Below are 12,144 nucleotides of genomic sequence, written 5' to 3'. Positions count from 1 at the left end.
GATTCATTTTGGTAGGAGGGACATGGAGAAACAATATAAAATAAAGGGTATAATTCTAAAGGGGCTGCAGGAGCAGAGACACCTGGGTGTATATGTACATAAGTCATTGAAGGAGGAAGGACAGGTTGAGAGAGCAGTTCATAATGCATACAGTATCCTGGGCTTTATTAATAGGGGCGTAGAGTGCAAGAGCAAGGAAGTTATGTTGAAATTATATAAGACGCTAGTTTGGCCTCAACAGGAGTATTGTGTCCAGTTCTAGGCGTAACACTTTAGGAAAGATGTAAGAGCAGTGGAGAGAGTGCAGAAAAGATTCATGAGAATGGTTCCATGGATGAAGAACTTCAGTTATGAAGATAGATTGGAGAGGTTGAGACTGTTTTCCTTGGAGAAGAGAAGGCTGAGAGGTGATTTGACAGTGGTATTCAAAATCATGAAGGGTAGCTAGGGAGAAACTGTTCCCACTCATGAAAGGATCGAGAATAAGAGGGAACAGGATTAAAGTAATGGGTAAGAGAAGCAAAAACAACATGAGGAAAAGCTTTTCACGCAGTGAGTGGTTAAGGTCTGGAATACGCTGCCTGAGACTGTGGTGGAGGCAGGTTCAATTGAAGCATTCAAAAGGGAATTAGACTGTTTTTTGAGAAGGAAGAATGTGCAGGGTTACAGGGAGAAGGTGGAGAATGGCACTAAGTGAATGGCTCGTTCGGACAGCCAGTGCAAACATGATGGGTTGAACGGCCTCCTTCTGTGCTGTAATGATTCTGTGATAAAGCAGTTAAGCATAATCCTCTCAGCAAAAGGACACACACACACACAGATGTGCACACTCACACACACATGCGGATGAAGACACACACACACAGATATGTACATGGATTGTTACGACCAGGTGTAGAAGGGGTCTCAGACTCCCCCTCCCCCCTTTTCTGGTTTAACTTTTAAAACACAGTGTTTTTAGCTTCCCCTCAGTGAGTCCTTGCTCACTGCTCTCTAATTGTAATTGTAAAGGAATCAAACAGACAGGTTTTCTCAGGTTTAAACAAGAAAGGTGTAAGTTTATTAACTTTAAAACTCTAACTCAGTTAAAACTGCTAAAAATATGCGACGCAACCACGCTAGCATGCATGCACGACAAACACACACACAAATAGATACAGAGGAGGAGAAAGAATTAAAGAGGGAAGGTTTGAAGTAATAGATGGAATTCAGTTACTGTTTTTTAGTTTTGCTGTGAAGTCTTTGATTAAGTCTTGCAGTTCTCGTTGGGGCTCAGAGTGCACTTTCAAACTTGTTTTGCTGGTACCAGAAGACTGCAGGCGTCTTCTGTCTTGAGGATTAAATTACTTTCATGGGTCCCTGGAACTTTGCGTGAAAGAGAGACCGAGAGAGAGGGAGACTTTGCTTCTCTTTGGTCTTCAAAGTTGCAGTTTGTCACAAAACTTAACTGTGATGCTCAATTTAATCAGTTCCCAGGTTGGCCAGCAAGTTAGTCATGTGACTAGCTCTTTGTTTGAAACCACCTGCGAGGATTGTTGATTCTTCAAAGCTTGCTAGACACACTCAGTGGGGCGGGGGCTGGGTGGGGGGGTCGGGTAGAATAGCAACATAGGAGCAGTCCATTCAGCCCATCGAGCCTGCCCTGCCATTCTATATGATCATGGCTGATCTTCCACTTCAATGCCTTTTTCCCACACTATGCTCATTTCCCCTAATGTGATTTGTATTTAGAAATCTGTAAATCTCTGCTTTAAACATACTCAATACTGAGCTTCCACAGTCCTCTGGGGTAGAGAATTCCAAAGATTCTCAACTTACTGAGTAAAGAAATTTCTCCTCCTCTCTGTCCTAAGTGGAGTTCCTAAGGAATGCTGGCTCTTGCACAGACAATGACTCTCAATGTCATTTGATCATCACTATTGACAAAACCCGTCTGGGTAATTGAATCAGGGAGCACTTCCATTGTCTCTCTATGCAACTGTCTCTTAGAATGCAAATGTGCAGCCATGTTTTCAACCACTGCTCTGTGGTGCTTTTATGTTCAATGTCCAGTAAACATTCAAATAGTGTTCCATATGTGGAAATTAATATGTAATATGAAATTAATATGTTTCCATTTGGCAGATGTGATTTCCATCGCAGGATGCATGTACACACACACACATATGTACATAGATGCACGCAGACACATATGGACACAGGCATACATACACTCGGTCACACACACTTTCCAGCATGTGAGACAACTATAAAAAATTTGAAGCAAGACAAATTTCACCTCTTCCTAATGCTGTGTCAATTAACACCTTTAAAAGAGTTGTTTAAATATCTAGTGACTAGTGGGATTGTTCATTATAAGGATCAGCTAACGGTACTGGAAATGACCATTGAGTAAATTTTCAACTTGCCTTCTGGGCGTAAAACTGACATTGTGGATCAGCTGCTTTTCATAGAAACCACCCAATGAAAGCAACAAAATTGAGCATCGGGTGGTTTATATAAAAGGCGGCTGATCCACAATTTCAGGGCAGAAGTTAAAAATATACCCCATTATTCTTCCACTGAGACTTTAGTATTTAATTCAGAAACCATTTAATGGCACATTTAATATATACAATTAACCTTTACTATTTAATCACTGGCAATGCTTTTTTTAAAGAATTAAATCCATATATTGAAATCAAGACTTCAGATCAACATTTTTGGTCACAATGTCAGACTCTAGTAAATAATTGTCATGAATTTCTTGTCCAGAGCATTAAATTGTGTTAAGCTAACATTGCAGTACTGCAGCTGGTAAGATGTATGTGCAATTGGAATGATAAATTAACAACAGTGGTTGAACTGTATATCACTAGGAAATGTACTAAATACACCATGAAGTGCAATGTGTTTTGTGGTGTTCATTGGACCATGGATTGGAATATGATATGTATTGGTCAATTTAGAAAGTTGCACTGTTTCTGATACCTGCAGCATATATATTGGAGCTACCATTCACAAGAATGAAAGCAGTGTCAAGAAAAGCTTTACAAGAGCTACACATTCAGAATAAAAAATGAAGCATAGCACTTGATGGTTTAGATGAGTGTTAAAGTTCACATAATACATTTAAAAGAAGAACATGGAATTTCCCTATTGTTCTGAGCAGCAATATTCCCTCACCCTACACAATAAAAAAACAGACTAACTGTCCATTCATCTCATTCCTGTATAGTTGTATTCAAAATGGCTGCCATTTTTACCTACATGACAAAAGTGACTGTGCTTCAAAGTGGTTTATTGTATGTGAAGTGTCTTGGGATGTTTTTGAGCTGTGACAAGGTGTTTTTTTTTAATTCATTCATGGGATGTGGGCATCGCTGGCTAGGCCAGCATTTATTGCCCATCCCTAATTGCCCTCGAGAAGGTGGTGGTGAGCTGCCTTCTTGAACTGCTGCAGTCTATGTGGTGCAGGTACACCCACAGTGCTGTTAGGAAGGGAGTTCCAGGATTTTGACTCAGCGACCGTGAAGTAACGGCGATATAGTTCCAAGTCAGGATGGTACATGGCTTGGACAGGAACTTGCAGGTGGTGGTGTTCCCATGCATCTGCTACCCTTGTCCTTCTAGGTGGTAGAGGTTGTGGGTTTGGATGGTGCTGTCTAAGGAAAATATAACTGAAAGTTCTTAATTTTATTAAATGGAGGATTTGTGGACACATGAACTGTGCTCCGAATTTCCGAATTTCCAAAATGCATTCTTTTTTGTGAAGCCAGGAGCACTAAACCTGAAGGTTTGCCTGTATTCTTTCTTGACCAGTTGTTATCTATGGTACTCACATCGAATGGACCCAATAGCTCAAGAACTATTAGAGGTAGAATTTGAAGCTGCCTGGGCATAAGTCTGTCTTTGCAGATTAACCATCCATCAGAGCAGTCACCTGATTTTCAGTTCCAATATAATCCAGAACATTTTTACACTTGGACAGCAAATTGAAAATCTACCCTATAGCACCCCTTTCCTAAGGAAATTGAAGAGATTGAGGACAATCTATTGACAGAACAGATCATGCATGGCCTTTTCAAAGAATAGGCAGGATAGGCTCAATTGGCTTTGCTAATTCAATGTGATTTTTAAAAAAATGTTATATTCTTTTATTCTTAAACCACGTCTTCATTATTACTCGGCTGCCTGACTGTTCAGTAGACAGAAGCAGGTTTAAAAGTGAATGGTTTTTTTCCCAGTAACTCAGTTGGTAAATGTCTCGCCCAATGTGGAATTGAGTCAAACAGATGAGGAAGGCTTCAGGTTTAATCCTTTGACACATTGATTTACAAACTATCTTGAGGTTTACAAAGTTATAAGCGGCATGGACAGAGTGGATAGTCAGAAGCTTTTTCCCAGGGTGGAAGAGTCAGTTACTAGGGGACATAGGTTTAAGGTGAGAGGGGCAATGTTTAGAGGGGATGTGCGAGGCAAGTTCTTTGCACAGAGGGTGGTGAGTGCCTGGAACTTGTTGCCGGGGGAGGTGGTGGAAGCAGGTACCATAGAGACATTTAAGAGGCATCTTGACAAATACATGAATAGGATGGGAATAGAGGGATATGGACCCCGGAAGTGCAGAAGGTTTTAGTTTAGGCAGGCATCAAGATCGGCGCAGGCTTGGAGGGCCGAATGGCCCGTTCCTGTGCTGTACTGTTCTTTGTTCTTTGTTCTATCTGATCTCAGCCAAGGTAGCAATGGAGGTGTTGCAGTTGGCCCCAGCACATTTGGGATAGCAAATGAAAAAGATTTGTCTTGATTCCCACTCCCAATAGCTAAAAAACACCTGTGCTGGAACATGCCTTTGGGAGGCCTTTGTGTGAGTTACAAAGTACTTTGACACAGAAGCAGGCCATTTTGTTCAACAAGCCCATGTCAGTGTTTATGGTCCATATGAACCTCCATTCACCCCTCTTTATCTAACCCCATCAACATATCCTTCTATTCCTTTCTCCTTCATGTGCTTAATTAGCTTCCCCTTGATGCATCTATGCCATTCACTTCAACTTACTCCCTAAGGTAATAAGTTCCACATTCTAGTCAGCACAACAATAACAACTGCTATTAAAATAGCATTTTTAATGTCGTAAAACATCCCAAAGTGCTTTGCAGGAGCACTACCACACGAAATTTGACACCAAATTGCAAAAGGTATACTATGGCAGATGACCAGAAGTTTGGTCAAAAGGGAAGGCTGAAAGGAGCATCTTAAAGGAGGAAAGAGAGGGAGAGCAGCAAAGGGGTTTAGGGAGGAAATTCCTGAGCTTAGGATCTTGGCAACTGAAGGTATGGCCACCAATGGTGGAGCAATTAAAATCAGAGATGCTCAAGAAGATAGAATTAGAGGAGCACAGATATCGTGGAGATTTGTAGGGCTGGAGAAGATTACAGAGATAAGGAGGGGCAAGGACACAGAGGGATTTGAAAACTAGGATGAGAATTTTCAAATCAAGGCATTGTTTAATTGGGAACATACATAGGTCAGCAAGCACAGGGGTGATAACTGAACAGAACTTGTGGCAACAAAAACAAGAAATGCTGGATTCACTCAGCAGGTCTGGCAGCATCTGTGGAAAGAGAAGCAGAGTTAACGTTTCGGGTCAGTGACCCTTCTTCGGAACCAAGTTAAGTTATGGGCAGCAGAGTTTTGGATAGCCCCAAGTTTGCGGAAACTAGAATGTGGGATGCCGGCCAGGAATGCGTTGGAATAGTCAAGCCTAGAGGTAACAAAGAATGAGAGTTAAAAGAGTTTTTTCTGAATTCCCTATTAGATTTATTAGTGACTATCTTATATTTATGGCCCCTAGTTCCGCCCCCGCCTGCAGTGGAAACATTGAGCTGCATTTAAAAACTGAAAGTGCGAGAAATACTCAGCAGGTCTAGCAGCATCTTTGAAGAGAGAGGCAGAGTTAACGGGCTGAAATTTATGCCACTCCAGCAGGTTGGATGGTGGCGTGAGGGCAGAGTAAAATTGGGTAGGAGGCTCTGGGAGGCCTTCCCGCCTCCGGCCAACTTTATGGCGGTTGGGCAGGGTGGGGGGGGGGGGGGGGGAACGGCCCGCCCACCCGAGGCCAATCATGGCCCTTAAGTGGCCACTTAATGGCCACATAAGGGCCCTCGCCCGCCTCCACAGGTATTTTACCCTTGGCAAGTGGGCATGCTGGGGACGTGAAAGGCCACCCAGCGATAGCACCCGGCCTTTCTGTGCGCCGGGGAAGCAGGGGGCGGGGGGCCATGGCAGTCGGGCACAGGGTGTACAATTGAGGGCTGCCCCCGCCTCCCAACCCACCTCCGGGACCCAAGACGCTGGGCCTTGCTTCAGCTGGCAGCAGGACCCAAAGTGCCATATTGCCAGCAGCGGTCAACTAAAAGGCTGCCACTAAGGCTGCCATCCAATTAAGGGTGATGGCCTGTTCCCAAGAGCTGTCTGCCCAATGAGCGAGCCAGCAACTCGGCAGCCTCAGCAGCACCTCCACTAGTAATGGCCTCTGCTGAGGCTGCAACACTAGGGAGCGGGTAGCTCAATGGCACAGCACTTTCGAAGAGGGGTCAGTGTGTTTGGCGCTAGGCAGGCCCCAGTGATTGGTGGGGGGAGGGTGTCATTGAGCACCAGCAGCACCATTGCTGCAAGAATGGCCATTACTGCTTGGGGAGTGGGTGGGGATGGGTCCTCCGGGGGTGGGGTGTCTATAATATAGGGCTCACCACCCACCCCACACCCCTGGAGCCCACTGGGAGCCTCACATGGCAGCAAACCTTCCCGACATAGGCAAAATGTCCGCAGAGGCGGAAAGTGGCCCTTGATTGGCCACTTAAGTAGCTCAATTGGCCAGCCAGCGGGCAGCCGAGCCGTCAACTTTCCTGCCGCCAGCAACATGGCATGGTGGCGGGAAAACATTGGACTGCCCTCCCGATGTCTTTCCCTCACCATTTTGCCAGCCCTCCCAGCTCCCAGCCCATCCCCAATTAAAGTCTGGCTACCTGACCCGAACCCGACTACGTGTCGGGTTCGGGTCAGGTCGAAATCCTGAGTCCAGCATTCGAGTTCGGGTCGGGCTGGACACTGCTTCTGGGAAGTCACGGGATAAGGCTTGCCCATGATTCCCCACAGCTCCAGCTATAGGAATAGCCTGCTCCCGGAACAGATAAAGGAGATTTGTGTCGGGTCGGGTCGGGTGCGAAAACAATTAAAGGGCTCGGGCACTGTTGGGTTTGGGTTGGCTGTGGTCAGGCGGTTTTAATTATCATGCATGAGCCAGGCTTTATCGCCAATGGACCAGGAAAATTCAGCCCATCTTCTCTATGTCTACCCTATCAAATGCTTTCATAATCTTGAAGACCATTATCAGGTCACCCCTCCAATCTTCTGTTTTCTAGAGAAAAGAGCCCCAGCCTGTTTAATCTTGCCCGATGGGTATAATATGTGAAGATAGGATTGGTTCAGCTGTGATCACAGTCAAACAGCCTGTTTTCTCTCACCCTGTGGTCTCACACGAAGAATTGTCACTTGGGGAAGACAGCAAAAGCTGTCCAGTGCCTGTGGAACTGTACCCTAGTATGGCTCAACACCTTCAAGAGAAGAGGGCAGTTATATTGAGAGGGGGCATTTTTATCCTTAGGCTTTCTGAGTCTTTAGCAATGCATCCTACAGACTGCAACTATAGGGATAGGTGGTGAACCATGAATATCCATAGTTCTACAACAACAACAACAAATTGCATTCATATAGCACCATTAATAGAAGAAAAACTTGCACCTTTCACAACCACCGGACAACTCCCAGCACTTTTCAGCCAATGAATTACTTTTTTTGAAGTGTAGTCACTGTTGTGATATAGGGAACACAGCAGCCAATTTGCACACAGCAAGCTCCCACAAACAGCAATGTGGAAATGACCAGATAATCTGTTTTTGTGACGTTGATTGCGGGATAAATATTGACCAGTACATTGAGGATAACTCCCCTGCTCTTCTGGGAAATAGTGCCGTGGGATCTTTTACAGCCACCCAAGCAGGCAGATGTGGTCTCAGTTTAACGTCACATCCGAAGGACTACGCCTCCAACCATGCAACAAGGCTGTGGAGAGATTTAAGCACAGGAAGGAGAATTTGAGGTATTAAGGTACTGGAACTAATCTTACTGTATGGGCAGCCAGTAGGGGGTACTGAAGTGCAACATACATTGTAACTAGTGATGATTTTCCCAAGGAACCCACAAAGACATTTGACTTGACACTGGGGGGGACCTTAGGACAATAGGTACATTGAGGTTAGCAAACTGGTGTAAACTTAACATTTACGATTGTGTTTGCCACTTCCACGGCACAGAGCAATACCATCGAAAAATGTATGAGCAATTCATAAGTCAAACATTAATGCTGCACTTCAGCTTCATGAGTTATGCAAAATATTCCTGCAAATTTATAGAGTTCTCTCTTTGTTAATAAAAGTACACACCATGTGACTGAGGCAACTGAAATGTAGGTGGCAATTTTAGCCTGACCCGCCCATCGGCCAACAGATGAGATCGGGGGCAATGCAGGTTTCTCCCCTGCCTGATTTTCTTTCCATTGAAGAATAATAGTGAGTGGCTGTAAAACGGACATTCCACCCGATCCCACCCTGAGAGTCAGGTTAAAATTACACCCTTTGAAATTTTAGTTCCTATTTAACATAATAACTGGCTTCCCAGGTCATGTGAAGTTGTATAGATTATATTTTTCCTCGTGGGAATATACTTCATGCTAGCAGAGGTAGCAACAGTCGATGATGTCTTTTCAGATAATCCAAACTTTGAATCAGAGAAATTCAATTGTATTAGAGTCAGGCAACTTTTGTACAGGTTCAGGATTTGTGTTTCAAAATATCCATCCCTATCACTGGGCATTCTCTATTAATGTGTACTACTTCAGATTGGGCCTAATGTACTAAATTGTATCTGTAATCAGCTGTTGGGATGAGCATTCCTGACTAAAATATGCATTTCTGCTTTTAACTGGAGTGCCCACTAAACTATAAATGTGTGTTCTGTATAAGAACTAAACGACTAAAATCAATGAACTGTTCCAGTTAGTTTTGACACTAGGTGGTGTCCTTGTACATCGTCACATTTGCCCATAATCTCCATATAAATGTCTGTTTAAATAGCCTATTGCTAAATGGGTTCAAATTAATCCAGTTTTTTAAAGTGAATATAATATATCTATTGCTACATGTATTGAATCCAGAAGCTGACTGCAAACTATGGCAAGCCGAAACTGTCCCTCACAGGTGGCCGTCAAATCCATTGTAACAGCTGTCTCTTCAGGCAGACACATTTTTCTCCTGCAGATTCCTTGACATTTCCTGTGCATTCTTTCCAAGGTAGGTGAAGTAGAACTGTTCCGGCTAAACTGACGGCTGCATCTTTCTTTCTTAGCACACACCAGTGCATGTCAATGAACTGCTTGTAAGGCGTAATCAGGACCTTTCCCCTCATTGTTCAGTAAACACAGACGGCAAACACGCTGAAAAGGTTGCATGGCAATCAGTGTTGTTGTTGGGGTTTGAAGAAAATTATGTGGTGGCTCCAGGAGTGTTTGAGGCTGTTGATGTTTAAAACTGTTGACTAGATTTCCGTCTTTCATCCCTGTCAGAATCTCTGATGGATTTTAGTCCAAAGGAAATGATTCATCAGCAGTATAGTGAGATCACAAAAAAATGGATGTGAAAAGACTATTTTTGTAAAGGATTACTGTCAGTCTCCCACTTTTCTCCAGAAAAATGATTTGAGTACATTGGAAAGAAGATGCAAATGGATTGATGTTTAGCCAGTCACACCATTTTTGGATGCCCTTGTGCTGTGAGCACTTTGTGTATAGAAAGTCGAGGTGACTGTGTTATTCAAAGTATTATTTCAACTAAATTCACTTTGCATTAATGTCTTGTTTTATTTGGCTTATTGGATTAATTGGTTGAAGTAAATTGGCTTATTTTTGGAATGTTAAAAAATAATAAAATATAATCGCCTCTCATTAGTTCAAACGATCGTGTCTTTAAGCTGCAGTATATTTTTCTTTTTTAGGTCAGTGTCAGATTTTTCAAGTTTAACTATCGGTAATCTCTATACACTTGGCTAAGTTTGAAAGTAGGATCTCCAGTTAATGAACTGCAGCTCTACAATAAATAGTATAAAAGCTTTTCAAAGGGGATGAAAACCTAGAATTAAATAATGATTTTAAAGAATTAAATAGTTGCCAATGTCTGGGAAAGGACTTTAGTGAGCAATGGAGTTATAAGGTGTCTGCAAAATGATCCCCATTCCCAAAATTAGTCCCAACTGATTTAGAAATATTTTACATTATTCACATAATATCTTTTATTTCCTGGTAATATGCAAGATTTTAACTCATTTAACATCCATCCACTTGCACAGAGTTAAAATTGGACTTATATCTTGTATGTATGTTTGTGATTCAAATTAATTTTAGTCTGTCCAGTTAACAATAAGTTAGAAAACGGTAACAAATATAATGAGAATTTATCACTGGCTTCATTAAAAAGATAAATTCAGATCAGCTGCCTGAAAATCGGGAGAGATGTGTAACGGAAAGCTGATTTGATATTGCTCACTTTACAATTTCGACCAAAGTCCAAATGTCTCTAAAAGACTTGCATTTATGTAGTACCTTATCATGTCCCTCAGAAATGTGCTTTAAAATTCACAGCACAAAAGATGCTCATTTAGTCCACTGTGTTAGTGTTAGTTCTTCAACTGGAGCTGCCTACCCTGCCTTATTTTTTCACCCATTCCTGATATAACACCATATTAATCTTTTTCAAATATTTATAATATTAATAATTAAGCAATTCTCTCTTAATGATATTGTATTCTCAATAGCCAAATAAAATGTTCTGTTTTTTAATAACATGGATTACACATATTATAGGAAGGATGTGGAAGCTTTGGAAAGGGTGCAGAGGAGATTTACTAGGATGTTGCCTGGTATGGAGGGAAGGTCTTACGAGGAAAGGCTGAGGGACTTGAGGTTGTTTTCGTTGGAGAGAAGGAGGAGGAGAGGTGACTTAATAGAGACATATAAGATAATCAGAGGGTTAGATAGGGTGGATAGTGAGAGTCTTTTTCCTCGGATGGTGATGGCAAACACGAGGGGACATAGCTTTAAGTTGAGGGGTGATAGATATAGGACAGATGTCAGAGGTAGTTTCTTTACTCAGAGAGTAGTAGGGGCGTGGAATGCCCTGCCTGCAACAGTAGTAGACTCGCCAACTTTAAGGGCATTTAAGTGGTCATTGGATAGACATATGGATGAAAATGGAATAGTGTAGGTCAGATGGTTTCACAGGTCGGCGCAACATCGAGGGCCGAAGGGCCTGTACTGCGCTGTAATATTCTAATTCTAATTCTAATTCTAATATGTAGTTCATATGCAATGAATTACTTTGAACTTCAATGACTTGATATATAGGCAAATGTGGCAGTCATTCTGAACAATGAACAGAATGGACAAAGAGTAATGAGCTCCACGACCTGTTAGTCTATGCTTTGGTGGTATTATTAGATGTGGGAAGAATGTTGGACAAGCCCCTGGAAAATCTCTCTGTTCTTCTAATAGTACCGGGAATTTTTTAATGCCCCCTTGAATCAGAGGAGACAGATATTTAATGTTTCATTTGGAGTAGGGCATTTCCAACAGTACTGCACTGAAGTGTCAACCAAGATTGTATGTTAAGGTTCTAAAATGGAGTTTGAATCATACCAATTATCACAAGTAGGAAAAGTAATATGGTCAATTTTCTTTCTGACAGATATATTTCTTTACTAAGTACCTTTCCTAATAAAACTTTGGTGATCCCTTTCTGAAATCTCAAGTAAGATCAGAAATAAACCTAAATTAAAATATATGTACACAGCCTGTCAAACTGTAACACAATATTTACAACCAGATTAACAGTGCTCTTTAGAAGGGTACAAAGATCCCATGAAAACTGCAAATATAACTACGCTTTTAAAATAAATTTCACATTCATTTTATCAATTGATTTTTGTCACATCCATTACATTCATACTAACTTTGTAATGTAAAGAAGCAAACCCTGAGCAAAACACCATTCGTACAT

This window comes from Heterodontus francisci, chromosome 17 (genome assembly GCF_036365525.1).
Source record: "Heterodontus francisci isolate sHetFra1 chromosome 17, sHetFra1.hap1, whole genome shotgun sequence".
Classification (NCBI taxonomy): Eukaryota; Metazoa; Chordata; class Chondrichthyes; order Heterodontiformes; family Heterodontidae; genus Heterodontus; species Heterodontus francisci.
The sequence above is the reverse complement of the archived record's forward strand: the minus strand, read 5'-3'. Positions refer to the sequence as shown.